The sequence below is a fragment of the Myotis nattereri genome (assembly GCF_964212035.1).
Source record: "Myotis nattereri genome assembly, chromosome: 3".
NCBI classification, from domain to species: Eukaryota; Metazoa; Chordata; class Mammalia; order Chiroptera; family Vespertilionidae; genus Myotis; species Myotis nattereri.
The window spans coordinates 86,277,402-86,302,993 of record NC_138077.1 but is presented as its reverse complement, the minus strand read 5'-3'; the positions used below and the strand labels follow the sequence as shown (position 1 = coordinate 86,302,993).

The 25,592-nt window shown below is 33.6% G+C and overlaps 1 protein-coding gene across 1 annotated transcript in view; it reads left to right on the top strand.

Annotated features, from left to right (window-relative positions):
• Positions 1 to 25,592, top strand: part of EPHA3 (EPH receptor A3) — a gene marked incomplete at both ends in the record, with an annotated part of 366,360 nt that overhangs the window by 106,182 nt on the left and 234,586 nt on the right. The window lies entirely within an intron of this gene.

Below are 25,592 nucleotides of genomic sequence, written 5' to 3'. Positions count from 1 at the left end.
GAGCAGAGGAAACACTCAATAGCTTCATTATCCACTTGAATTGTGTTTTATTATCATAGTATTATTTGTGATATATGACGTTTGTGAGATTAATTTTAAATGAAATGATTAAGACCTAGCTGAAGAGGAATTAAATATTCTCTAATTTCTCACCTTCACTAATTTCATCCCTATGGAACCAATCTCTGATACTCATACCAGGAGAGGAATCATGTGTCTCCATTTTAATAATATGTATCAATTTAAACAAAGATATCTCATAAATTATTACATTCAACAAGAAATCTAATCATTAGATGTTTGGATTTTAAATAATTTTATATAGTGCTTTATATCTCAAAAAGAATTAAAAGAAATAGAAAAATAAGTATCAGTGAGATAAATAAAATCACATAAAAGTGATAATAGAAATAAAGGATTCAAATTATCAGCCCATTACACATACTGACTTGAAGACAACTTTAGAAGAATATTTTTTAAAAAGAGTAATGTTAAGTGGTATTCAGAAAGTTCACAATAAATTCAGAATTGCTATTATTTTACTAACTGCATCTTAATTTACCGAACCACCTTTTTTAAAGTTACTATGCTATTCAGTGATGCTCCATGTCAAATTGTTCCTAGAGAACACATTGATGTCAGTTTTACATCCTTGAATTGTGTACTTTATTATATTGAAGGACATCACAGCGCCTCTTTGATATAAAAAATGCTATATTGTTATAGACTTTCTTGACGTTTATAAATACTAGTATTAGAATAAGACATGCATATGCTTAAATACAAACTATTCTAAGAAAATATATTGGAGGTAAACTAATAACAATAATTTTAGTAGAAGTGAAGATAATGTGTGAAATGGCATGTGACTGGAATTTAAAAAGGGATGATTTTTCAGTCATGTGATTTGAAGGTGGAGCATAGACTTACAGTTATTTGTTGACATTTGCTAATTTATCAAGTTCTCAACACCTTGCTTCTGTAATTGGGTAGGCCAGGTTGGCTTGAGGCTTGTAATTTTGCTATTGTTGTCAGTGATGGTGCTGGTGTTTGTTATGGTTTTCTTTCTTAATTTTTAATTTTGTGGTTGGTTTTTAATAAGATTGTGGGCTGGTCAGAAGAGCTGGCTATGACTCTCACAAATCAGTGTTTGATCACAAGTACTTCAGGCACACAGAGACATGGTAATGCTTCAAAAAGGTAAACATGACAAAATAGCTAAACATGTGTTTCATTGGTTGTTTATGTTGTTGTTTTTTGTTTACAAAAAAATCATGTCACTCTTTTGAAAAGTAATCATAGGCTTTTAATTGACTAAAACAGAAGAAAATGAGACTCCTTCACTTTATTTCAACAACTTTAATGAGAACGTACTTTATTCCAAGCACTGTAGTAACAATTCAGAGTTTTTAAACATTCATTAAGCACTTAGGAGATGCCAGACACTGCGCTGACTTGTTAAGTAATATTTATGAGTTACTTCATTTTTCCTTTGAAATTACCTATTGATACATACTGTTATTATCTCCATTTTTAAATGAGAACAAAGCTTTGATAGTTTAAATGTCTTGCTTTAAGTTCCTTATAAGTGAGTGTGAGAGTTGAGATCTGAAATTAAGCAGTCTGATCCCAAGGTCTGCAGTCCCAACCTCAACCCACAAGCTTTCCTATGATTCAGTCCAGTGGTGACAGAGACTAGGAAACCCCCAGGACACAAATTCCACTGGAGCTGCAGTTCTGTATCTTGAAGAATGAGTAGGGCCGCAAAAAGTTGGCACAAAGTAACTAAGGATCTGTTAATATAAGGTTTATCTATTTCAGTATATTTCCCAGATTTTTCTGTTTCTAGATTTTTAAGAAAGAAGAATTGCTACCCAAAATGCCATATTATGGGAAAATGAGGTTTGGCCTAAGTTAGTAAAATCTGGATATGTGGATTGTCATGCACTTTAGAGATGCATAAAATATTTGCCAAATTTAACTCAATAAGTGTTTTTGACCATCTATTAATACAAATTAATAATGTGCCAGGCATAAGGGAAACATGGATGAGTAAGTCATTTTATCTACCTTCTAGGAGCTCGCAATCTAGTATGAAAGACAGATACATAAGTGGATAATTTTAGTGCAAGACAGACCAATAAATCTTCTACCAGGGGTACAGAGGTGCTTTGGTAAATAGGGAAAAAAGATATTAATTTTGAGTATTTCAAAATTATTAATGGAAATTGTTTATTTATAATGAGAAGCCTTTGCATTGAGATTTCAGACCCTTTACTATTGTGTTTAGAAAATTTTGGGGTAAAGTGAAAGAGCTAATCACCTTACACAGCTTATACATTTCAGAAGTGAGTTTTATAATTTGTTTATTGAGTCATTATCTCAAAATGTGAAAAATTCCCATTAGAATTCTGGCTATTCCACAGGGAGGCCTTCCAGAGGGTTTACATTTCATAATATAGTTATTTTATGACATCAAATGAAATATTTTGAATTTTCTGTCTCACTCTAGACAGATGTTGGGGCAGTTATTAAATTATGAAAACGTGACAATCTTTGTTTGATTGGAAAATTATACTGATAAAAATATTTTGTTTTCAAAAAACTCATCCATTACTTTCAGAGCTATAAGAAAAACCAAAATTGTCTTTGGATAGGACTATAGTTCTAAGTAAGGTGTTACCTACTCTCATACATAATGCAAACTTTCACAATAGCCCACTTATTCCTAAAATGAGAAAAAGTAAAATCATATGGTATTTGTCTTTCCCTGGCTGGCTTGTTTCACTTAGCATAATGCTCTCCAGACCCATCCATTCTGTCCCCAAAAGTAAGATTTCTTTCTTTCTTTTATTTATTTATTTATTTATTTTTTTTACAGAAAAGTAGTATCCCATTGTGTACTCGTACTATAGCTTTTTTATCCACTCATCTGATGGCCGCTTAGGCTCCTTTCACATCTTGGCTATTGCAAATAATGCTGCAATAAACACAGGGGTGTATATATTATTTTGAATTAGTGTTTCAGGTTTCTTTGGATATATAACCAAAAATGGAATTGTTGAGTCACAAGGTGGTTCCATTTTTAATTTTTTGAAGAAACTCCATACTGTTTTCTATAGTGGCTGCACCAATGCAAGAGGGTTCCCTTTTCTCCACATACTTGCCAACACTTGTTGTTTGTTGATTTATTTATGATAGCCATTCTGATAGGTCTGAGGTCAATCTAATGAACAAAATAAACAAAGTAACAAAATAGAAACATACTCATAGAAAAAACTACAGACAGACAGCTGTCAGAGTAGAAGGGGGTATGGGACTGAGTGAAAAAGGTGAAAGGATTAAGCAAAAAATCCAAATAAACACACACAAAAAAACCTCATAGACAGACAACAGCATGATGATTTCCAGGGGGAAAGAAGAAAAAAGGGGACAAATGGTGACAGAAGGAGACTAGATTTGGGGCAGTGAACACTAATACAATAAACAGATAACATATTGTAGAATTGTGCATGTTAAACCTATATAATTTTTAACCAATGTAACACCAATAAATTAAATAAAAATAAAAAGTTTAAATGAGAAAAAGTAGATGAAAGTATCCTTTAATCATTTATTCAGTTATTGAACCGTTATTGAACCTCCAATATATGCTAAATCCTATTAGACATTAGCAAAGGAAGATGAACATTATGACTGCTAAGTTATTTTGGTTGTTTAAAAATATGAGGTTGTGTGTGTGTGTGTGGGTGTGTGTGTGCATGTGCACATATGAGTGAATATGTGTCTTAAAATGTAAAATGTTTTGGTCTCTGTCTCCAAAGGAACATAGATTTTTAGCTGAATTATAAACAGAGCTAAGTTAATAATAGACTGAAGCAAAGGCATTAGTATTGTTGAGGAAGGAGATATTGATAAGGGAGGACATGAGTGATAGGAAATTAACATTTTCTGCAATAAATGCTTTATGTTGCTGGCCTCTTTTCTTTGCTACTGAAGAAACATGAGAACCTAAGAGTAGAAAATGCAGCTTTCTCCTTCAAGGATTGGTTGGAGGAAGAATACTGGGGAGCAATGAAAGGCATATATATGGGTAAGGAATCACTCAGGAACTGTGTGCTAAGCAAACTCAAAACACAGAAAAAGGCAGCTCCAAGAAAGTAAAAAGTACTTATTATGATAAAATTGATAAGGTAGAAATGCACATTAAAAAAAACTACACAAGCTTAAACTTATAATGGGGTATTATAAAGATTATTAAGGAAAATAAGAATTTATGCATCAGACTTGGTTTGAGAGTGCGAGAAGCACTTCCTTTAATATATAATTTTAAAATATGGGTTTTGTTTAAAAAAGTCATTTCTCAACTTAATGATAGAGTAAGAAATTGTGGTATCTCTTAATTTACTCTGTGTGTGGCTCAAACCTCATTTAGGTCATGTTTCTGGGATCTGGGCAAACTTTCTGGATGTTGAGAAAATAGTCAATTTCAGGTTGAGTTGTTTTTATAAGATGTCAATAAATATGCTTTAAAAATATAACATTAAAAATTAAAATTATAAACCTAAATCATTTGCTATTAGCTTTCATTCATTGACTATCTTGTTTTATGTGATTTATTTCATTTAGGAAATCCATCATACTTCTTACATTCCACCCACCATAAATATTTTCACTTTTTAGGATTGGAGGTTTGGGAGAATTTTATATTAATTCCAAGGGAACCTCATGATCCTTATTATTTTTTATCCTGGCTAATGAATTATATTATCTGCTTTGATTCAGTTTGAAGAGAAGAAATGAGAATGCTAATGGCTTTTTATATAGTCAATTAATTACATTCGAGGCAGATACCAGGAGGTTACTATAAATATTCCTGCTCCTACAAACTTTGTTTAGACTTAATGTACCAAGTACCTTATTAACGTCACTGAAGAATCTGTTGCTCTGTGTTTTATCTCTGTGCATTCATCGTGGAATGCTAACTTTCTTCCTTGTTCTTGTACATTAGCAGCTTTATAGAAAAGTGTGTTTGATGTGATGTATCAAGGCATGGAGACTTGTTGAGCATTATTTGTAATTATGTTTGTTTCACCTAAGACTTAACAATACCAACTCTTACTCTCCACTTACTTCTATGTCAATTCAGAAACTGTCTTAAAGGAGTTGTCAAGGTTTCCATAACAGAAAGGTTCTGCTTGCTTTGACAGAGGAGCTAGAGAAAATGAAACATCTCAGCAGAAATTTCTTAGCACCTACTGAGTCTATGTGCACCTTCTAAAACTGCAAGGTGTTCTTTTGTTGTAATGAATTCAGAAGTAGTTCTTTCCAGTTGTTTTAAGACGGGAAGTTTCTTGTCTTTTTGTTGTAACATTGTGCTTAGAACCTGGTAGAATATAATTAAGTTCTCAATTAGACAATTACTGAGTGAATAAATACTGGGGTATCTCTATGCCAACTATGTATTCTTACAATGTAAGTTCTGGAGAGAACATACTTTATATTATTTATCTTTGAATTCACGAGACCGTTTAGAAAGACTTGCAAATGAAGATGTTCATGTTTGCAGTTTGAAACAAATGCATTTGTTATATCACATACAGTTGCAACAATTAAAGATTAGATTTATCTGAATTATCATTATAGTGATAATATATGAAGTAAAATAATAATATTGCATATGCCTGAGAGAACACTTTTCCTTTTATAAATTTCTGATGAATATTATTTTTCTGACCTGAAAAAATCAATTATCACAAATTTCATTCTTATAGTGAGAAAGATCTGTTTATGAAGATGCTGAATTTTCTACCTTAATTTTATATATTTAGTTCTTAATGTATGGATTCATCTTTTAATGACTGCACTGTAATGATCAGGTTTCTTACCTTGAATTACAAAAATGTTATTTGTTTTTCTTGAGTTTAAAACCACAGTCCTTTATTCTCACTCTGCCTTTAGCAGTTACACAGCCATGACTTTTCCAACAAATCAATCATTTCAATAAAAATATGCCACTTATAAGCAATAATCTAAATAACTTTGAAATGAATTAAACAGATATGTTATGACAACTTACTAATAACTATAAAACCTCTGATTTATACAAGTTTCTGTCTTCTCACCAATTTAGATAATAAGTAATGGAACCATTAACATAGTGCAGAAGTCTGCCAAGCTTGTTCCCAAATTTGTTTTTATTTTGTTGGTCTATATAGCAAAACTCTCCTGCAGCTTACTGTTTGAATGCTTGGGCTCAAGAGCTCCAAGAATGCTACTGATCACGTGTGGCTCACCAGTTTATACCTCAGGTTTCTCACTCACAAACGTTGCCCTTTAGAATTGCCAACCAATGTGTTTCTCTCCCAGTGTAGAGTACCTAGCACTGGATGAAAGGCATTTTAACCGCATTGTTATTGTCTGTGATCAGCATTATTGAATATATTGCCTTTCCTGCTTTCTTATTTTAATCTGTATTAAAACACTTAGATATAACACCCTTTTAATAGTCTGTATCTTACCCTAAACCTTAGACTTTAGAGATATCTTGAGGGAGAGAAAATAATCTTACAATGAATTTATATAATTATGTATTTATGACTTCATCACTGGCTGTCCACCTTCTTTCAAACAGGATTCTTCCTCCCACCCCTCCCCCCATACCCCAGGATATTTCATTTTTAGTTCCATTAAACCTCTAATCTATTCAATTATAGATGATATTTTTTCTATTCTCTTATATTTAGCTTTTATTTTTCTCCTTCTTCTTCTAAACATTTCTTGATTTTTCCCACCTGGCATATGTCTCTGTTGCTTATTGTTTCTAGGATGGATCTTTCCATTGTTTTTTTAAAAGCAGCCTTGAATTTTTATATGGACATTTTTACTTGTATACCCAGAAAGATATTCAGGTTTTAGCTGATTTAAGAATATATAGGTTAGGAAACAAGCAAACAATAGTAGCAAAATAAAATAAAAAAGTTACATTTCAATAACATTAAATCTTGAATTATTACATACTGTGATCTGTTCTAACATTCATTGTAGAAAAAAGACTAGATTGGCCCTGACCAGTTTGACTCAGTGGATAGAGCGTGGGCCTGCGGACTGAAAGGTCCCAGGTTCGATTCCAGCCAAGGGCATGTGCCGTGGTTGCGGGCACATCCCCGGTGGGAGGTGTGCAAGAGGCAGCTGATGTTTCTCTCTCATCGATGTTTCTAACTCTCTGTCCCTCTCTCTTCCTCTCTGTGAAAAATCAATAAAATATGTTTTTTAAAAAGACTAGATTACATAGTTGGAGAGGATATAACAATAAATAATATGCTTACCTTGTAGAAATTATGTGAATCAAAAATAAGTAATCAAGTAAGTAAAATATTTGTCCAGCCATTTTACTTGACTCTGTGTTGTGCTAACTATATCTATTTGACTTATTTCAGGTATTTATTATGCATAGTTGAGAATCACCCAAATAGTAAAAAAGGCAACAGGGAGAACAATATAAATTGTATGAAATAAAAGCCAAATGTGCTAGCATGAATTACTATGTGATATTACCGGATAATTTCAATCAAATTACTTGGATGAACTGTCTAAACAGTAATTAAATAAAAACTTGTTTCAAATATGAAAAAGAGAGGGAGCATATTTTGTTTGTGACTTGTTTAACTATGTAGTTTATCTTTGAGTCTGTATAAAAACAAACAGTATAAATTTGAACCATGGATTTGCATCTTTAAGATACTAGGAAGAAATGCAAATTCTTTGCTCTGTGTATACTAAAAATCAGACTATTTTGAGCAGTCAGAGACAATTTAATTGCAAACATATTTAGGAGAGATATGCCTGTCCTTAAATTTAGGGAGTAGAACAAATTCCTATCCAACCATTAAATACCTCCTAATGAATAAGAACAAGTTAAATGATCAGCAATGAACCACCATAAAAGACCTTAAAAATCACAGGCAGTTTTATAAATGTTAGTAACATTCTAACACAGAATTACAGCTAAATAAGAATTACAGTGTTTTAGTAAAATAGTATTCTTGTACCTTGTATGGGTTAATTTAGTTATAAAACATTATTAATTCTGTTGTTCGAAGAGGGGAAAACAGTATGAGATTTTCTCTTTAAGAGGTATTTTACTAGTCTTTATCATAACCCAGAAGACCATTTTATAGGTCAGTCTTAAGGTATTTTCCTAAGGTTATAACCTAGTTTACAGTCAGCCCTTATCAAATAGCTGTAGGGTATCTGCTTTTGAGATACCAAGTTCTTTTTTCCTACATCACTCTGTTGTATGAACTTTTAGAGGCTTTGCATGGTTTGGTCCAAATAATAATTTAGGTAACCCCTACATGCCAAATGTATAGTCTTTAGAGAACACAAATAATTTGCCCCTTGAATCATTTATTTGTTTAAGGGTCTGCCTATGGCAAAATATGAATCAAACTCTCCTGGACAGAATTCACTGAGTGAATTTAAGACATGGGGTGGGGGCGGGAGGGAGGACTTCCAATTCCAGAAAGAAAAATAGTTCTGATTTTACTCAAAAGAAGTATTATTTGTTGTTTCATTTTCTGCCTCATTTTCAAAAGTAGTCCAGAACATTGTTCTGTATACCACTTACTAAGGATCTATTAATGTAAACTCATCTGAAAAGTGATTTAAATTTTCAAGAAAAAGCCATATTTCTTTGTGAGAGAGGGAATACTGGTTATTTTGAATATATAAAAATTATACTGAATTTGACATCTTAATAAATAACACCTTATCCTATAACTCATGGATCTGCCATCATAAATTACTGTCAAGTCTAGTAAGACTCTACAGGAAGTCTTGAAATTTCATTTCAATTTTTATTTCTTTAACTTTGACTACTTTGGGGTTTATGTGGACAGTCATTTTTTGTTCTGCTTTGCTGCATGCCATTTCATTCAACACATTTAAAAAACACCTTATATATTATATAATCTATGGCTTTTGTAAATAATATTATTCATCTTTGATTTTTCAACTATACTTTTTCTTTCTAGCTATTAAGATCTTAGCAAACTTCTATATTTTAAAATTTAGAGAATACAATATAATTTTTTCAGAATGCATGTAACAATTCTGAAGAGGTTATTGATATCTTATTAAAATTTTCAATTATTTGTCTTATTGTTTTAGCCATCCCCTCCCAGAGGAGGAGAAATCAAACCCTATGCAAAATAAAAATGAGGACTAGGTCTTTTCCCCCATCCTGAGAGTCTTAGATTCTGTGAAATGCATTGGTAAAAGTTTCAGAGTGATTGCTTTGCCAGTACAGCTTCATCGAACACTTTCCACCTTCTTTCCTGTGATTTCTGCCCCCTCTTAGGCCTGCGTTTGGAGTTTTGACAATCCCTTATTAGTTCCAGAGTAGAACTTATAAAAGCTAATAAGAGTTTATGTTACAACTTTGACAGCTGGCACTAAACTTTAATGGAAAACAATTGTAGGGAGAAGTATAAGTTCTGATAATATTTGATGAAAGTGCTCTTAAAGTGAGAGCCATTTTAAAAGAAGCATGACTAGAAGGACTGCATGTATGACCTGCTGCTGTCGCTTCTCATCCTCCCGGCTGCGGGCAAGCATCTTGTTGGCAGACACCTCTGTGGTCACCTATGGAACAGAACCCGTGAGAGTAAAAATTCGGGTGTCATACACTTCGGTCATTTTTGTGATTTGCTGTTCTGATAGCCCTCTGCGATGTGTAGCTGCTGATTGTTCTTTAGAAACATGATCACTATGTGAATTTCTAATCACAGAGTTTTTCTGTGAGATGAGGGAGACCCAGGGATCCCAAGGGTGACTCAAGATCAGGAAAGTCATAAACTTCATATAATCAGCTACAGATTTTTGTATTTTAAGTAGACAAATAAGAAGTAAGAATGATTTCTAATAGCAAAAGATCTGAGTGTAAATATTCCTGAATTCTCTCTTCAGTGGTTAGTTACAATGCTGCAAAGGTTAAACGTGGGTGCTGTAATTGAAAACAGCTGTTGCTTTTTGATATGAAAACTCACTTTCAACAAGACAAAGCGTATATGCTATGGGATGAGGGGGTAGCATTCTTGAATTAGTGCATAAAGAACATGTAAAGTTTTGTGAAATTCAGAATCAAGTCTGTATACGTAATTGGTTGGAAAGGAACATTTCTGCTTCTCTGGTATTTATCTGTATTTCAGAGACTTGGATCTATCTGCTGTTTTAATAGTGCTGCTATACTGAAGATGAGATATTTCAATCTATCAATCAGCATGTGTAAACATTTTATGACATACAGAATTGATTGATATGTTGAACTGGGGAGAAGGAAAGTGCAATACTTGCTCCCAATTATCTTATATTCTAAAGGTGATATGAACTGAATTTATGTTAAATACAAGCAAGCACAATATTCTTTAAAAAAGAAGTGTTGCTAAAATGTGATAAATGGAGTTTTCAATCTCTATGCAGTTAGATACTCCATCATTGTTCATTGTCGGCAACAAAAATCTAATGAGTGTCTGCTATACTAAGTATCCACTGAACAAGAGAGAAAAAATTCCCTGCCCTCAAGAAACTTAGTGTTAATGTAAATATCAAGAAATTAAATGCTAATGCAAATGCTTTCAGTGTACCACCCATAGAATTGTAAAGCCTAGAGTAATCCCTAGCAAGATCGCCCCCAAAGGATATTTGGCAATGTCTGCAGGCATTTTTGTTGTAGACATTGAGAGAGGGGATTGCTGCCGGCAATGAGTAGAGGCCAGAGCTGTTGCTGAAGGTGCTGCAGTGCACAGGCGGCCTCCACAACAGAAACGTCACCAAACATGCCAATGGTGTCACGAGGGAGAAACCCTGATCTAAAATCACCCTTTTTTTAAAGAAAATTATATTGTTTATTGTTTGATTTGAGAGTGAGAAAAACATCAATTTGTTGTTTTACTTATTTGTACATTCATTGGTTGATTCTTGTATGTGCCCTGACCAGGGACTGAACCCACAACCTTGGAATATTGGGAGGATGCTTTAACCAACAGAGCTGCCGGTCCAGGGCCTTAGAATCACCCCTTCTTTGGTAGAGATATAAATTAAGGCTAAAAGGTCCATCTGGAACCCAGGCTCAAGCATCTTATGAGTGTACCTGAGTACTCATTCTTTCTGGGGCTTAGTTGGGAATGTCTATAAATTTTGAAGGCATGTGATGTCCTACTAAGTATTTAAACCAGTAGAAAGTGGCACATTTGTAAAAAAAAAACAAGCAAACCAAAAAACAAAACAAACAAACAAACAAACAAAAAAACACTAAGATTCCTTATCTGGAAGAAAGAATAAAGAGTTTAGGAATATTAACCTGAGGCTGGATGTTTGAAGGCTACTGTAAAAGAGGAGAAAAATATTACTTGCAAAGATCTGGGCAAAGTGATTGGCACTCAGGGGCGTGAATATAACAGTGCAAGAATAGACAATGTGAAGAGAGTAGTAAAAGAGACAACAATGAAAAGCATCGGGAGGCTGAGGGTGTTTCCTTATGCAAAGGGTTCGAACAGCTGCTATGGAGTTAGTCCCCTTTTAGGGTACTCGGAAGTGCTGCCAAGAGATCAAATCTGACATTTGACTCTTTTTTTTCTGTAATGTGATACTAATGCAAAGATGGCAGGTAGATGCAGTTATATCACACGACATACTGTATTAATAGTCTTCATATAAAAAATGCCCGCGCTTCTAGTTTTATGACTGTTTCTTCTTTGAAAATCAGAGCAGCACCTCAAACATCAGCTGTTTCTATTAAAAATAGCATTTCTGTCCTCTGACATGTAACTGAGCCTGGCATCTCGTTCAATCCTCCCAAGGACCTATGAGGAAGGTGCCATCGTGTCCCATTTCCCATGAGGGGAAAGTAGAGACTCAGAGAATTTGGACAATTGTCTGATGTCAGTTAGTGAGTCACGAAACTGAACTTTTCAAAACAGAACTTTGAGTGCAGAGCACCTGTGTGTGACCAGCGTTCGCCCAGCCTCTCCGGGGCAGGAGGGAGCCTGAGGCCCACCAGCCTGTGCCTTCAGAAAGCCCCTCAGCGCAGGCCTGTCGTTGTTTGTGTCCCCATAAAAGTTTGCAGAATTGTGTATCTTCCTACACCCAGCAAACAGGTATGCCGTGCAACATACCTTTTTGATATGAAACTCAAAATTTTAGTTTTCCCTTTATATTCCCTTTGTGCTCTATTGTTCACCTTTAAAATATTTCATAGGAATTTATTCCATCTTAAATGGTGGGTGTTCTGCCTCGAGTTTGATAAGTCATAAATACATTTGAAGTGCCATTTATTGATTGCCTAATGTGTACCTAGTGATTAACATACCACTTTACCCTCAACAAAACCCTTTCCAGGTGCTTTGTTATTTGTATTAATGGCCATAGTTTACCAGGGCAGGGCTAAGAGAGTATTAATTTGCCGTTTCACAATGCCAGGCTGTAAATTAGGGACTCTCTAATTCTGAACCCCAATCCTTCTATAACATTGTAAGTCAGTATTTTTCATTTAATGATGATTTTGCAAGTCACTATAATGTGAATATTTGCAAGTTCTTGCTGCCAAAGGCGTAGCTGGAGAATTTGGTTATTAGTGTTGAGATAAAAAGATTGGCAATAGTTCTTTAAAAAGGCAAGAACTTCATATTCATTTATATAACACTTCCTCTTTTTTCAAAATAGATTTGCTTAAAACTCTAACACAGAGATGTTTTAGCAGGGAATCTCTGGCCTTTATTTTCTGGCCATGTGGAACTGAGTCACGCCTCTAATTACCTTTGCGTCTCTTCCCATTGCTCCTGCTGTTGCTGAGGTCAGGATTGATAGGAGATGACGGCGAGTAGGAATCAGGCCCCAGAAAGGCAGTCCTATGTGCCCAATGTGTGTACTTGCACAATATGTTTCATTATTAGCTTGACAGATCTCCAAGTGGAAGATTGGGAATGAATTTTGGAGAGAGCTGACTTATCTACTACACATACTGGGTTTATAAAAAGTTCATAAACACTGCTATGTATAAAAATTATATTCATGTGTGAATATATATATACATATATATAGCATGTATATTTATATGTGTATAACTGTGCATGTACATAAATCTATGTAACATGCATATGTGCATGTACATATATGTATATATGCATGTTACATATTTTATTAGCATATATACGCATTTAATTATTTAATAGGTAATATGTGTACTTATAAATGCACTTAAAATGTTTATTTCCATTCTGATTTTTATTGTTTCCTTCCTTCTGTTTACTTTGGGTTTTGTTTATTTTTCTTTCTTTAGTTTCTTTAGGTGTAAATTTAGATTGATTATTTTGGTGAAAATGGGACGGGGAATATAGTCAATAATATTATGATACATTTTTACAATGAGAGATGATTACTTGAATTACTGGGGTGATCACATTATAAAGTATAAAAATGTCCAATCACAATATTGTTTACCTGAAATTATATAAGCAATATAAGCTTGTATACCAACTATAAAAATATCTTTATTTCTTAAAACAAATTAAGAAGATTGAAATAAGGAATAAAATATCAAATAACTTCAGATGCTGTTGGATGCATCACACATTTTTATATTTCCTGCTCCTTTTAAAATGAGGCAGCATACAAAATAAGTTAATAACTATAATATGCATAAGTTTTAAATTTTGGAAGGAAAACATACTATTAAGTCTGTACACTTTTAGGTAAACAAATGTGGCTTAAAATGTACATATTTTCTAAGTTACTAATCAGGTTGTTTTATATGCAAATCATTTATGAAACTATTTTTCCTTTGACAATGAATGGTACTGGTGTTACAGATTACAAATTTTTGTGTTGCTATTAAAAATTTCTTAGCCTTTTAAGCTTTCCAGAATGTAAAAGTTTTCATAAAGCAACTATTTCATTAATATAGTAAAAGTCTCTTTAAAATGTTGTCATGAACAGAAGTAATTCTCTAGAGCTTTTGCTGTTTACAGTAGTTCTGTTTTAGTGACAAGATATATAAGGATGTGTAAGGATGATGGGTGGGATAATGGTGTTCTATTAGTCCTTCAGTCAGAACTACTGGAAAAAGGAAGCTAAAAGTAAAAGCTGACTATATCTTTCTTAAGGTTGATGGTTGCTCTTATTAATGATGAAAAGGAAATGAGAAAATGCATTGACTTGCTTTTTATTAAGCACAGTAGGTAAAGCAGATGAATGTTTGAAAGCTCATTGAGCTGCCATAAAGAAATTTAAACATTGTTCATGTTGGCTAGTAGCCAAGCTCATGCTGTAAACTCCAGACAAGGGAAGGCATTACAGAGGAATTGTCAGCTCTGTGTGTGGAGGATGGTTTCTGTACATTCTTAGTCCAATAATAAACCTGAGATTTACCCAGCAGGGTTGGGAGATTACCTTTGTTTGACATGACTTAATATCCACCTACCTTCAACACAAAGGTCTAATAAGATTCTTTAGCATAAAATTACTGTGTCACTTGATTTTATACATTTGGATCTTGTTTATATCACATTGTAATATTTTACATCTAGGAATAAGTTTGGTGCTACATTTCTTGCCCTACAATATTATTTAAGAATTAGAATTAGGAGAGAACCACAATATATGACACTAAAATATGGGTACTAAATTGTTTTAAAGTGAATAAAAAGCGAGCTTTGTTATTGCTACAGATTGTGGTCTTTCTAAGATTAGCAGCTTTCCACTTCTTCATAAATCCCTTCAGAATCTAGTTCAAAATTTGTACATAATAGGTTCAGCTTTCGTGTGGTTATTGGCAACTCATTTCTTTATTAGCATTTTCTTCATTAGCATATGCATTAAATCAATATATAACATGTAAATGAATAAACAGAAAAAGTTGGGTAACTTTCTCAAATGTAGGCACCAATGGTGGAGATAGAAGTACTTAAACTGAGGAATTTGCTATACCCATACCTTATATTATTTTGTGAATTATAGTAGCATCTCTCCTTTCTGCACTGACATTTTTTCCATAAAAACTATTTACTATTAAACTTCACAAAATAGAAGCAAAATTTAAATGTTTAGTTGATCAACTTACTGGTTGACTGGAAAATTAAAATATTGAGACCTTCAGTAGGCAAATTTATTGGAATACTTAATCTATAATAATAAAAGCGTAATATGCTAATTAGACCAGAAGTCCTACCAGACAAAGCCAGGAGCCAATGCCCATAGTGGGAAGCAGAGGGGGGGAGAGAGATGGGGTGGGGGGGATAATAAAATGATAAAACTAATTCTACTACATTAGTTAGCACATAGTTTGCTTTACACAAGCTCATCTTTTATATTTCCTAACGTCTTTAAAAAATAATAAAAGGCTACACAGAGTAACAGAAAAGTGATTCACTTAATTTCTGAAGAAGGAAGAAGGCTAGAAATAGCCCGTAGTTTGTAATAAAAATGTAATCTTATAAAGCCCATACATTTGAAATAGTCTTTAGATGTTGAAGAAATAGACAGTAAAGATAGTTGCTTAATTTTTTATGCTCGAATAAGAAAGTCGTCTGTGATTTGTAAGATTACTTCCCCAGTTTGAAGCAAAAGAAAAAAAATTAAATTAAATTTGAAAATCGATGGATTCCTTATAAAAATATAAATTCAAGGTGAAAAGGTATTTGGAAATTGTCAAGTTATCTATGGCTGAAATTATCCATTCTGGAATATCTATTTTAAGATTTTAGGGTTTAAACGGTTATAACATAATAATTTCATTTATTTTCTATTGCTCATTTGCTGGTCATCTATGTGGCATGATTATGTGCTGTTGCTTAGACAATTATAATGATAAGGGGAAATGCCTTTATAATCTAGTGCATCCTGAATCCAAGAAACTCAGTGGATACTTTCTGTGAACCTCTACGACACTCTACACTTCCTCTGAAGACTTTTGGTTGCGATCACAATTTCCTAAAAGTACACTGGGTTTGAAAGTAGACTAGGAGGAACATTTACATTTTCTACCAATTGTAACACTTTACACATCTCAATCATTCACACACTTCTGTATTTCTTTTAGCTTAGTAGTTATCATGTTCTTAAACTGATACTAGTTTAAAAAATTAGTTCATGATAGCCTAGATTCTAAGGAAGGCGCATTTCCCCCCCCAAAAATAATAGTACAGGAGATACCTATGCTAATTGTTAAGCTAGCAATCCAGGGTGGCAAATATGGCTCCTAGATATGCCCCAATTTTGCGTAGGGAGGTTATGGCAACACCCCGAGGCCGCCAGTCAGAGTTCACCTTACTTAAGAAATGTAGTTATGACTTGTGGGAGATTCAGTTTCAAAGCTACTAGGAGAATATTTAAAAATGGTAACCAGAACATACAGTGAGTATGGTGAACGTCACAATTGGCAGCCTGAGTGCAGGACAGGAGGCCGGAAGGGCTAGGATAACATACACACGTGTGTATTTTACATTTGCCTGGGGTCTCTGAGGGGTCACAGTTTTCTCTGCTTAAGTAAACCCGGAGTGCACCCCAGGACTGAGGAGTGCAGAAAGCAAGTAGAAATATTCATAGCTATGACCTTGAGGTTTCAAAAATGTTTACGTTATATTTTCTCCACTCTGGCAAAGAATGAAGGGGTTAAATGTTTTACTCTTTTCCTTCATAGAAAACAATGGTTAGAAGCATCGTTGCTTTAATCAGGATAAATGCTATAAAAAAAGAGGCTCTAGATTTTATCTTGGCTCTACTTCTTAACCATTGTGTGAGCCGGCAAAGGAACTAACCGTTCTGGGTCTACCTCCTTTGTAGTACTATTGAGAGAATAAAGTGAGATACGGTAGTATTTATAAAATGTTCAACACAAGTCCTGGCATATAGTAAGTACTTAATGTGTTAGATTTTTATCACAATAAGAAAAAAAAAGTTCTGGTTATGGGAGGAAATCAGCTAGCTATCATCAAAGGGCCAAGGATTTTCTACATGTCAAGTAACAAACAAAATAAAATTTAACTAAGCAGCACACAATCTGTCTTTTAACATACACTATTTCTTTACTCTAAATAGAGAGATACTCTATTCTTATGTATTTAGACTTGGACTAATCTAGCATTGGATAGTTTTTCAGAAGCAAAAAACACTACTTGGTTAGATAATTGGTTTTGATGGTCTGACTAACCTGGTTCAGGGTTATTTCTTTTAAAGCAAGGCATGCCATACAGTTCTGAATTCTTTACATTTTAAAATACGTTGTTGTGACAGTATTTTTTCTTTAGCATGTGGAAAACCCATTCTTATTCAGGGCCAAATAATTAGCTACTTTGCAAATATTATGAAGTTTAAAGCGCAAGCATGATTATTGAGACTCAATTACACTTAAATCAATGAGATACATTCCATTGTATAAGATTGTATAGGGAGACCGAGGTGCAGAAATAAGTATGGCAAAGTGTGTATAGAAATGAAGGAAAGCAGAGGATGGTTTTCAAGGCAGAAAGCAAGAGAGTGACTATGTACATATTACACAGTAAACTTCATTTGAAAAGGTCAAAAGAGAGAAATCAGTGAAGATCTGATACTCAGGAGTCCTTCAATTTTATATGTAAACTAGATGCACAAAATTAGTACAAGGGGTTTTGTCCAAAAGGTCATCCTGAAGGTTGTCTGCTGTTCAGCCATTCGGTCAATTGGCGATTTGCATATTACACTTTTATTATTATAGATTTTAGTTAAATATATAATTTGTACATGTTTTGAATAGTATGCGTATAATACTCAATTTATCAGTTTGTGTTTTCATATCTACATTTTTATTTCCAATTAGAGAGGCAGAAGTTCTCACATTGAGTTTCTAATTGTGGTTATTAAGTGAATTGTTTCAAATTGCCTTTTAGAAATAAGTGATAGCCTCTCTCCTGGAAATTCTGAAAATGGATCCTGCACTTTGGAGGTAGTCTTGTTTAGATATTGAGGAAATAAGCTCCAGGGATCACTTCCCGGTCTCTGATTACTCATTCTTCAATCACAATGTATTTCCTGTGTGTTTCTGAACAAATATTAAATTGATGTAAGGAATTTATACATCACTGACCATGGGATACGTAAGTCAGTATGTTAAGGAAAAAAAATTGAAAGTCATGTTAGAAACTTTAATCCTGAAACTTGGAGCAACATTTCTCCAGTTCCTGTGCCTTTTGAGGAACAACTGAGAGTCCTGCTGGTTGTGTGTACTGGGTACCAGAGGAGTGATTGATTCGTAGCTTTACCGTGATTTCAGGAGGCTAAGTATTACTTTATTCATTTTAACACTTCAGGAAAATTTACTATAATAATGCAGTCAGGATATCCCAGAACATGATGACTATTATTTTCGGCAGTTTATTTGTAATGTCCCAAGTCCAAGAATGACTAACTCTTGTATTAGGTTGTTTAAACTGGAAAGGTCAAATGACTTAAGCTTCCAAAAATTCATTTAGCAAATTTTACATTTGCTTTCAGCACTTTGGTTCCTTTCACCAAAGTACAAAATGTTAGGGCTGTAAGCACAGTGAATTCACAAGGTTAATTATAGTGTATTGTGCATAACAGTCATTTTGCTGGTATTTCAATATTATGTTTGGCATGTGTGATAACATTGCAAAGTAGATTTGCTGTAACTTTGACTTCAATATCCTTAGTTAGAAATGACTGGTCTGTGAGACACATGGTCCCCAGATAAAATGCCTGCTCAGATTCACTTTAAAAATTTTAATATACTTTCTGAAAACAGTTTCACCCATTGGTTGGTATTCACTGACAGAGTGTGAATAATTGGCAATGTGTGATTAAGCGGTGCACAAAAATCTAAAAATGACAACGAATGTTGAAGATAAAAACTTGACTGAGAAGTAATAATCTTAGAAACTTTGGAGGAAATGCCAATGGGACAGCCTGCCATTACAGTTACAGTGGATTAATTTCCGGGTGTTCACAGATAAGCCTAATAAATACAGTATACCCACAAGCAAGCTCATTGTACGATGTATAGTTCTCTTTCTAGTCAAAATATTTAGGAATAAATATTGAAAACATAGTAACAATGTCATGTTCATTTAAATAAAAATTGTGCATTTAGTATGATTAGATATACTAACATATGGTATACATTTGGCCTCAGGAATTATTAACTTTATATATACGTACTGGTTGACTATTAAATTCAAGGCATTATGCAAAACACTATGTAGGATGCAACACCTGAGTATCACATGAACATGAGCAAGGAAGTACGCACTAACAGTGGCTTTCAAACTGAGGCACACGTAAACTGGAGAGTCATAGAGAATGTCCAAGGGGTACATGTGCCTCTATGGCTTTAAGAAAATTAGATTTCATATCCTCAACTTTCATATGTACTGAAGTTGACTTGTATAAGAATTAGACTGTGTTTGAACCCAAACTCCCAAGGCAGTTCTTCTTCCTCACATTCCTTTGCACATTGCTCTTTCCTTCTTTCCTAAAGAAAAGCATTCCTCTCATCTTTCAGAAATCCTAAGGTGCATTGTTCTTTGGATATGTGTTTAACAAAGGGGATGAAAATTTAGTTTTGAGAAAGTGAATGGATGTGCATAAAATTCTATTTCAAGTCAAGCGGTTTTTAGTTCACTGTTTTTATTCAACTGAAGAAAAACGTAATAAACTGTCCATTGATGAAGTTGTAAAAATCATTTTAATGATAACTTACTATAGTATTTAACATAACTTAAGTTCAAAGAATGAAGTCATTTTACAATAAGGAAATGATTTCATTCCTACTTATGTAAACTTGATTTCCTAATGTATCTAAAACAATAAAAGATATAAAATAAAGTGATTCTGAATATACAGAAATAAGTACTATCCATCTTAATTGAAAAATAAATTAGTTCATCTAGAAAGACATGACTTTCTAATAATAAATTACTTTTTGTTTAAATTGTTTTTAAATGTATGTATATGAATTTTTATCATCCCTTCACAAAATATTATAAGATCATTAAAAATATATTTTGCAGCCTTAGAACATTAGAAATAAAAGTTTATTAATTTCAATATTTTATTGTAGCAATATATGATAGATTAATTAATATAAGATTTTCAAGCATAAAAATATATTACCTTAGCATAATATTTTACTGAGAAGTTGATTGAAAATATGGACTCAAGGGGAAAAGGAAATAACAAAATATCCAGACCATTAGAGAAGAACATTTTAAATTATTTTTACATGATAGTGGGTATCAATATGGTATTTAGATCTCATTGGGTAAATTTAAAAGAGTAGTATAACAGCTTTATTTAAAATGTCAATATGTACAATATGCTTAAAATTACATCATTTCCAATTATTGACGCTCATGAGGAAACATGTTAATGTTGACTTTAAAAATGAGTCAGTATATAGATTTTAAAAGTCTATTTTAGGGTGCTTGTGAACAATAAAAGTTAGAAATTCATAGATCTGTACGACTACTTTATATTACTAATGAAATGATTGGGACCCAGAGCAATTGTGTATATTACCAAGTCACTCCAGCTGTTAATAAACAGCATCTGACTAGAAGAGCCTGTGGAGCAAGAGAGGTGTCATGAAGAGGGCAACACTGAAGGCAGAGTTTCACTGAGTTAAATGGCCTCTCCAGGCTGTGGGAAGACTTGAAGAAAGGGAAAGTTTTCACCTAGATTTATCCCTTCCATCTCTGAACTATAGAATATTTCAGTCTGCCTGAATTACGCAGTTTTGTTGGAATGTATTGGTATATAAGAGTGGGAATTTATGTTGGGGCTGGATGGCTTATGAAATATTTTAAATTTTCTTCAAATACTGTGTGTGAGGGGTAGCCTTTGAAGGTTTTTTTTTTTTTTTTTCGAAGAATGAAGGAGAAAAATAGTATAACTCTAACAGAATTTACAAGTAACACTGTGTTACATGGTTTTGATCATCTCAGGGGAGGTGATTTGGTCAAGACACTATTTTAGCGAAATCAATCAAGTGTCATTTTATTTGGTTTTACTTTCCTTCAGATTTTATAGTATGGCTATATCCACTGGTATGGCTCTACTCCCCCAACATGAGCACACACACGTGTGAGTGTGCATGCGCGCACACACACACACACATACACACACAACTGAATCTGTGAATCTGCTCTCTCAAGGGCTTTATGTTGCAGGTGCTGGACTTTGTTTTAAGGCACAAGTATGGTGGCCTTCATCATTGGCTCCCTCCATGCCTAAATATCTATGCTCTTGTAATATTCACCATACTATGTTTATTTTAAATTTTAAAAAATCATTAAATACACACAGACACTCTTATGTATTGCACATTTCTCCCCATATTTCTAATAATTGAATTTACCTATGAAAAGAAATATATATTCCTATTTTTATTAATAACCTCCAATAAGCTAATAAATTAATAAGCTAAATCAGATATGTCTATTGGCACAATTTGTCCACTAAAGAATAAATATTTTAGTGCCATTTTATTTGACAAATGAAATTACCTTCCATTTCCTTTAATGTGTTGGTAGTAAATTATTTATTATACAAATACTAACAACCTATTATAACATTTGGTTCATGTCATCATATTTTAAAATACTTCCCATTATATATACCGGTAATAAATGAATATATATATGTACATGCACATGTATATATATGAGCATAGCAAGGTATTTTGTATTAACACATAACTTAGAAAGAATGCACAGTATGTTTGACATTTACTTTTTTTCCTTACTCTTCTTTCTTACTTCTAGCTACTAGTTTTTTGCTTGTTTTTGTTGTTATTTTTTTGTTTGTGTTTTGGGCAGAACAAAATAGTGCTTTTGAAAGTGAGTGTGCATATAGATTACCAGCAGATCTTGCTAAAAATGTAGATTCTACGTCTGTAGGTCTTGGGCGGCCTGAGACACACAACAAGCTCTCAGGTGATACGGACAATGCTGGTCCACAGACCACAGCGTAGTAAGACTTTAGAGACAGAAATAGCACGTACCCACTTCTGCTCAAAAAACAAGTTTCTTTATAAAGTTTAATTGAAATGTACGTATTTTAAAAATGCAAAGCAAAAACTTAGTGGTTGGGCCAGAAATCTTTGTTGGTGGGAAAATCCTGCGGTCAGGCTGGTCTACGTGGAGACAGCAGGTCGTCTGAAAAACGTGCTAGGCAGACGGGCCAGGCCAGGTGGGCCAGCCAGGGAGGTGAAAGACTGGAAACACACATTAATATTGGAAGCAGAAAGCTGTCTGAAGCTCCAAATAATTTTAAGGGGAAGGTTGATCTGGTAAGATTTCACATAAAAAGGACAGATGCACCTTGTTTTGGAGGGATGTTTAACTTTTAGGTTTATGGAAAATTTTATGTACTAGTGGGTGGGGAAAGATAACATTTTAATGATGTAATTAAGGCACAGAAGTCATTTCTCAATTTTATGCCTGATTAAATAATGGAAGACAATTAATATTACAGTGTTACATAAAATAGTTTTTTTTTTCATACTTGAGACGATTCAAGCAGCCAAGAAAGAATTGAAGTGCTCTGTAATTAATTTTAAACACACCCCCGCAATGAAAGGGATTGTTTTATTTTAATCCTGATATGAAAGACCATATACATGCCAAGTCTACATATTTACTTTTCATATATAAAGCAACACCTACAAGAACAAAGATTAGGATTTAAGAGCAGAATAACATTTTGTCCTGGGTATTGATCCTGTTCACATACTCTATCATATGTGAAGACACACTCTTTAGAAAATAGAAAATATTTTTTAAAAGTTGAAGGCCTCATTCATTTATTGGTAGCATTTTTAATGCAATAGATGCAATGATAGTGCTCTCAATTAACTGCAATACTTTCCCAAAGGCCTACATTGTCTTCCCTTCTTCTCTGACTTTGGCATTGAACGAGCATGTGTAAATGAGGTTGTCTGCTCTTTTTGCCCTGTTGTTAAGTCATGAGCAGCAGGCCTTGCCTTTGGTACCCAGGCTATTCATAAGATCAAAGATTTAAAAACGTTTTCATTGTTATTGTTGTTGACATGACTTTTTGCTTCTACTTCCCCTGCTGGGCCAGACCCTAAGAACTTTGCACCAGCTGTTATTTTTTCTCATGTGCTGAAATGCTGTTGGTTTGAACACTGCAAAGGCAGACTGAAAATTATACCGGTTCCTCAGTCAGAGTTGTACTGTTTCTAACCAGAGACTAGAGTATAAGTGCTACCTCTCTCTGAGAGAAACAGTGGAAAGCATAAGAAGATAAATGAATGCGTTTTGGAGTTGTCAGCTGGGAAAAGCAAAAAGTTAACTAGAGGGAGTATTTCTCCCATAGATTTTCAATTACACTTTCCATCATGCAAAGATGTTAAGAATGCTTGAGGCTGCTTAAGGTGGGAATACTACTAATAATTTATTTATTGTAGATGCTTAAGTTCATTCTTGTACTAATATTTACAGGGGATGCACGTATCATTGAAGCAAATATCAGGTGCCTTCCTTTCAGTCTGAAGTCTTATGTAATAACTTAGATATCTCATAAAGAAGAAAATAGTGTGCCAATGTCTAGACTGCTTTTAAAGTGCATTTTTATTTAAAACTAGGGGCCCAGTGCAAGAATTCATAAACAGGTTGGGTCCCTAGGACGGCCAGCAATCAGGGCCGATCAGGGGCATGCTGACCCCGGGGAGGGACCACAGAAGGTTGGCCAGCCATCTGGTGGAGGGGCCACGGGAGGTTGGCTGTAGGACCTCACTGACCACCAGGGGGCAACTCCTGCATTGAGCATATGCCCCCTGGTGGTTAGTGCATGTCATAGCAACTGGTCTTTTGGTCTCTTAGGCTTTTATATATATAGATCATAGCTGGAATGTGAGCTACTCATTCTCTACTCCAGAGATTCCTTGGTGGAGAGAACTTTGAAAGGAATAGTTTCCAGTCCTGCAGATCTTCAGGTGATGCCTATAGAGTCAGTGGCCATGGAATTAGCTGCTCATGTAGCCCAGCTTGGCTCTCAATATGAATGATTTATGAGTTAAAATAGACAAGCATGAAAAAAAATAGTTGACAATTTCTGCCAGAACTTCAATGTCCCATTAATCTTTAAAATGTTATTATTGAAATCAATTTTATACATGTGCTCTTATGGAGAAACTTTATGCGACATTTTTTATAATTTTCTATAAAACAGTCAATTAGAGAAAGTTATTTCACTTTATTTTCTTTTTAGTGAGATGTATCTATTTTTCCCCAGCTCATACAATTATCACTTAGTTATTGCCAGAGACCAAGGCCTAAATGAGCTGTTTATAAGCTAAATAAATTATTGTTGCTATTACTAAAGTGACAAGTATTTTTATATTTTCTTATCCTTTGCACAGGCATAAAAAGTATTTTTGGAAGCTTGCAATTGAGGTGTGGTTTAGTTGGAAGGTAGGACAGTAGAAAGAAGCCTCTGATAAAATAGCACAAATCTGAGTGGTAACACTCCATAATAATTTAAGATTTCACTTTTCAGGTAAACCTAAGGCAAATTATTCCATAAAAATTGCCACTTGGAATTGATATGAAATGAAAGATCAATTTAAATATAATTTAATTTAGAGTACTAATGATGTTATATAAACAGAAATTAAAAATATCATAATGAAGTAATTCTATGAAGTCTTAATATCAACAGAAAAATAATTTGATTTATCCTGGAGCTTAGTAAATTTTGATGTTACTAATTTTCCATGTGACAGCTGTTTTCATGTATTTTAGCCAATAAAATCTGTAATACACTACAAAATCATGTAGAAAAATGAATTATTTTAACTACATAGTAATGTAACACAATTCAGTCTATGAATGGATTTCATTTATATTTAATTGTTTGTTTTCTGTCAACTTTGTAACTAAGTAAGGTAATGTTGGTTGGTTATGATTTGGCATGCGTGGACCAATAAAACTTGCCACTTCCTTCCTTGGAAATAAGAACTACTAATTACTTCTAGAGGTGAATTTCAGTAGTATACTTGAATAGTGTTTGGATGGGATTCAGCTTGGTTGTTTACAAGGTAAAAGTTTTCATAACACACATTGATAGTTTTATAGAGTAGAAAAATATTCATGAAATGGGCATTCTTTTCTTGAACAATATTTTGACATTCAAAGGGACAAAACAAAGTGATTTTTAGTGGCGATATAGGGATTTAAGCCTGAAATCAAATATATTTTGGATAAATACGTATGTTTCAGTAATATGTAAATAATTTCTATGTATTAAAAAATAAACAATGAAAAAAGTGAGTAAAAGTTATAAGCTGACATTTCTCACAAAAGCAAACATAGATGTTCAATAAACATAAAAAGGATGTTTAATATTATTAATGATCAGATATCCAGGACAAGAAAACAATAGGTTATTTTAAACTATTTAGTATGAAATATAAATATATTTATGTCATATTTCACATTTTAGAGAAAATATAGTTTTATAGTTTTGAATCATATTTTAATATAACTTGTGAGACTTTAAATGCTTTAACCAATTTGGGG